This window comes from Oryx dammah, unplaced genomic scaffold (genome assembly GCF_014754425.2).
Source record: "Oryx dammah isolate SB20612 unplaced genomic scaffold, SCBI_Odam_1.1 HiC_scaffold_5, whole genome shotgun sequence".
Classification (NCBI taxonomy): Eukaryota; Metazoa; Chordata; class Mammalia; order Artiodactyla; family Bovidae; genus Oryx; species Oryx dammah.
The window spans coordinates 70,653,488-70,658,895 of record NW_024070189.1 but is presented as its reverse complement, the minus strand read 5'-3'; the positions used below and the strand labels follow the sequence as shown (position 1 = coordinate 70,658,895).

The window sequence follows — 5,408 nt, the reverse complement described above, 5'->3', positions numbered from 1 at the left end:
CTATCATATGTAAAATAGATAGCCCGTGGGAATTTGCCGTATGACTCAGCGAACTCTAACTGGGGCTCTGTGACAACCTAGAGGGGTGGAATGGTGTGGGAGGTGGGAGGGAGGGTCAAGAGGGAGTGGACACGTGTAGATCTACGGCTGGTTCATGTTGATATATGGCAGAAACCAACACAATATTATAAAGCAGTTATCTTTCAATTAAAAATAAATAAAATTTTTTGGCTTCATATGGAATAAACGAAAGTAGATCTGTATCTCACATACTATATAGAAATAAATTACAGCTAGCTTAAAGATTTAAAGTGAAAGGCAAATTTTAAAAGCCAATATAGAGGAATATCTTTAAGATCTTAAGATAGGACATAATTCACTAAGCAAGATACAAAAAGTGAAAACTGCAAATGGAAAGTTTGATACATTTGGCTACATTAAAATTAGAAATATCTAATTCATCAAAAGGTACCATATGTGTTCATGTTCTTCTTTTTCTCCTTCTTTCCACTTCCTCCCATCCCCTCCTTCCCTTCCCTTCCTGAAACATTCAGTACTAAAAAATTAGGTGAGGACAGGTCAGGTATTTTGTCACATTAGAGGGTGAAGGGAGAACAAGGGTGGCTCAAAGGAGGCGTCAGAGTCCAAGTAGCATGGAGGCATCTGCATGGGAGATGTACCAGAGGCCAGAGAGATAAGCAGGGAAGCAGAACAGGGGCAGCAGCCTGGAATAAGGTGTTAGAGCACAAAGGAAGTGTGGAAGGCATCTGGACAGGATGCGCATCCTTTTAAATATACAAATATGTGTTTGAATATATATGCTGTCCACGATTTGCAAAATAACACAGGAGGTAAAGGAAATAGATGTGTGGCAAGGCAGGATGAGCCAAGGGTGGGAAGTTTGGTGAGTCTTGATGATGGGTACACTGGGCTGTATTAGTTTACGCTTTTGTACGTCCAAACTTCTCCCTAATAAGCATTTTTCAGTGTAAACACACACACACCACAGTGAATCTGTAGAAGAATTGTGCTATGCATATAAGTGATGTAGGATTTTAATTTATAACACAGGACTTCCCTGGCGGTCCAGTGGCTAAGACTCAGATATCCAAATGCAAGGGGCCTGGGTTCAATCCCAGGTCAGGGAACTAGACTCCACATGCAACTAAGACTGGGCATAGCATACATAAATGAATGAATGAATAAAATATATATATATATATATCTTTAAAAAAAGAAACTATAACATATTTAAAGGAAACAAAACCCTCCATGTCAACAATAGACAAACAATCTGCTTCCTGGAGAAGGAAATATAAAGACCAAAAAATCTGAAAGAATTTCTGACCCATAGTAGTCAGAAAAAATCCACATCAAAAGCACAGTTAGGGACTTCCCTGGTGGTCTAGTGGCTAAGACCCTGTCTTTCCAATGCAGGGTGCCTGGGTTTGATTCCTGGTCAGAAAACTAGATTGCACATGCCACAGCTAAGACTTGGAGCAGTCAAATAAATAAATAAAAATAAATAGAAAAGAAAAAAACACAATTAGATACTAATTTATCTTTATCAGATTGACACAAATTAAAAGCTGTGTTGCTAAGTCTCAAGCACTGCTTGTAGGAGTGTAAGTTCATCAGTTGTTCTGGCACCATTTAGCCAAGTATAAACTCTTATACGCGTGCACCAGAGCATGGGAGTAAGAAGACCGAAGGTAAACTTGCCTGTAATTAAAAAAAAAACAAAAACAAAAACTGGAAGTAAGCCAACGTCTGAGGGAACAGTGGATTAGTAATTGGGACACACAATGAGACAACATTAGCAGTGCAAATGTGCTATTTCCATCAATATGAATGAATCCTGCAAACATAAGCTTGAGTGAAAAGGCAAATCAGAAAAACACAAAAAATAAAGCAATACCTTTTGAAAAGTCCAAAGACAAGCAAAACTAAACTACATATTCGGGCTTCCCTGGTGGCTCAGAGGTAAAGAATCTGTCTGCCAATGCAGGAGACACGGGTTCAGTCCCTGGTCTGGGAAGATCCCACATGCTGTGGAGCAAGTAAGCCCATGCACCACAACGGCTGAGCCTGCGCCCTAGCGCCCAGGAACCACAACTCCTGAGCACACAGGCTGCGGCTACTGAAGCCTGTGTGCTCGAGCACGTACGCCACGCAACAGGAGAAGCCACCACAATGGGAAGCCACAGCCACGGTAGCCCTTGCTCACCACGATGGAGAACTCCACATAGCAAAGATGACCCAGCAAAATAAGTGAAATTGTACTAAAAAAAAGAAAACAGCAACACACACACACACAAAGGAAAACCAATATGGTCTTTAACAACACATGCACATACATACGTGGTGAAATATAAAGGAAAGCAGGGAAGATAAAAATTCAAGACAGATTCACCACGGTGGGCGAGGAGGGAGAAGCTTCAAAGACACTCTTAGCGCTCCATTTCTTTCTTGAATTTGTTTTTAATCGGAGGGTAACTGTTTTACAATAGTGTGTTGGTTTCTGCCATACGTCAACATGAGTCAGCCATAGGTATACATGTGTCCCCTCCCTCTTGAACTTCCCTCCTGAGTTCCATTTCTTAAGCTGGATGTTGGGCACTTAAGGGCTCATTTTATTATTTTGATACCTTATATACACATTTAGTCATATACATGTTTTGTGCTGATGAAATATATAATCTTCTGATACAAATTTTAATCAAAACAGAAATAAGACTATTGATATCTATAGTAGTTATAAGCAATGCAGACACTTCCGGCAATGCTCTGTGAGAGCCAGGGTAAGCACACATGCAACCTATGCCTTTGGTCTCAACATCCTCGTATGCACCCTCTTTTCACCCTCGGAAGTTTCGCTGATGGGATCTATTAACAAAAGGATCCTGTGCTCTCAGTGATGGCTGCTGTCACCACTGCTTGTCCCAAGATGAACAGAAATGAACGACAAGCTTAGCTAGGACACTATCAGTTTTTATTACTTAAAGGGAAGCAAAATGAATCAACTGAATTCAAATATTTGAATGGTGAACATTAAAACATAGAATTGAAAGTGAAAGTGAAGTCGCTCAGTCGTGTCCTACTCTTTGTGACCCCGAGGACCTATGTAGCCTACGAGGCTTCTCTATCCATGGGATTCTCTAGGCAAGAATACTGGAGTGGGTTACCCTTTCTTTCTCCAGGGGATCTTCCCAACCCAGGGATCGAACCTGGGTCTCCCGCATCAGAGGCGGGCGCTTTAACCTCTGAGCCACCAGGGAAACCCTATACTATAAATAAATCTTTACTCACCTTCTTTCTAGATAGACAAGAAATACATAAAGATGATCAAAAAAATTTGCACTTTGACCTGAACCAAGTATCTTGTATGGTAGTGGGAGAGCTAAATGTGACAAATGACTGAGTTGTCCAGTTACCTTAATTTTTTAAAAAAGAAAGAGCCTTTGGAAACACTTTAAATATTAAAATAATAAAATTATTTTAAATAATATTAAAATAATAAAATACTTTTTAAAAAAGAGAAAGACACCTAACAGACCCAACCACCAAATGTGAAATGTAGATTTTAGGTGGATCCTTTGGTGGTGGCTCAGAGAGTAAAGAATCCACCAGCAATGTGTGAGATCCAGGTTCGATCCCCAGGTTGGGAAGATCTCCTGGAGAAGGGAATTGCAACCCACTCCAGTATTCCTACCTGGAGAACTCCATGGAGAGGAGCTTGGCGGGCTACAGTCCATGGGGTTGCAAAGAGATGGACACAACTGAGTGACTATCTGTTTCTTTCACTTCTGAACTGAACCAATCAACTATAAAAATATCTTCTTTATAAAATGAGGAAAACGTGAGTAGAGATTGGGTATTAAAAGATACCAAGGTTTGATAGTGGAACTGTGCTTGGATTTAAAAAACAACTCTTACCCTTTAGAGATGAAGCCTAAAACATCTGGGGAAGATGTTATACTAGCTAGAATTTGCTGTGAAATAATTCAGTGGTGGGAGTGGAGAGGGAGGGATAAAGATGAAATAAGAGTGGTCATGAGATGCTCACTGTAGCTGACTGGTAGGTACAAGGGTCCCTTGTCCTCTTTGTCCTTCTCGTGCTTGTGCGAAATTTTCCATGGGAGAAGGGAAGGATGAGAGAGGAAGAGGGAGGGAGAAAGTAGGAAGGGAGATCCTCCGAGCAATGCCTTGTATCTCTCAGACCAAGAGCCCAGCTCGGTGAATAGTCTCTGCTGCCCTCCTGCAGGAGGTAACATCACTGGCCGGAGAGAACCTCAGAGGAGGACGGCCTTGCGCACTATGCCATTTCACTGTTCTGTTGGGGCCAAACCCACACAAAGGGCTGCTGTATCAGAATGCATGGTCTGAGCAGGCCCAGGTATCCAACCCTCGTGCGTTTCACAACTTTGGCCCTTCTCAGGAAACCATGCACAGGAAGTAAGCCCCTTTCCTTTTTTTAACCTCCTGAAATACCACAGCAGTTCTGAGTTTAGTTGGCCTCGGCCTGCAGTGCCTTGAAGCAGGATTCTGGTACCAGAGCCTAAAGCCTGGTACCCCAGAGACTAAAGTCAGGCCAAGAGCACTGAATACTAGCCACCAGACCAGCAGAGCCAGTAGCCAGTGATGAGGCACGGGCCCACCGGCTTTGTAGAAATGAATTCCCACACACAAAAATGGAAAGCAGTGAAACAAAGTGTTTATTAAGAGGGAAAAGGGTATGTGTGGGTAGACACATGTGTGGGCTCAGAGAAAGAGTCATGCCCTTGTGGCAGTTTGAACCATCTGGAGCATTTCTTCCGGGTTTTCTCCAGTCAGTCATCTTGCTTTGCTTGAATCTGAGTCCATAATTGGTTCATCTCAGGGTCCTCCACTATGTGTGCACACATCTCTTAGCCAAGGTGAATTCTAGTGAAGAGGCCTGTGGGTAGGTTGACATTACCTACTCGGGATGGCACCCCTCCATTTTGGCTCCCAAGAAGCCTAATGTGTAGTCAGGAAGGTCTCTCTGACCTCGAGAATGAGAAATATGCAGTCTCTCTTTCATCTGGCACAGCTCCGACTATCATCTTCATCTTGGAGTATCTGTCCACAGTGGACAAATTCTAGCTGCTCAGCCTGGAGCCCATCTATCTCCTGCCTCAGATCCTCTTGAAAAACACCCAATATTTTCATTACACTCCTTCTGACACAGTCTGATAGCCCCTGAGAAGGAGTTCAGATTTAACAACAAGAGCCTGGCAGCACCCCACGCCCACCCTAGGCCTCTGCCTCCTCCTGGGAAGGGGAAAGACATAGTGTGAACTGGGTAGGGATAATCTTTGCTGATTAATTCCTGTTCACCCCCTGTTCTACTTGCCCCAACCAATATAGACAAGGAGACATCTCACTAT

General features: G+C 42.8%; 1 non-coding gene across 1 annotated transcript; it reads right to left on the bottom strand.

The window, feature by feature from the left end:
- Positions 1–3,206: 3,206 nt before the first annotated feature.
- On the bottom strand, positions 3,207–3,278 carry TRNAQ-CUG. The gene has a single exon. It is a non-coding gene; the product is annotated as a tRNA-Gln (tRNA).
- Between the last annotated feature and the right edge of the window lie 2,130 nt (positions 3,279–5,408).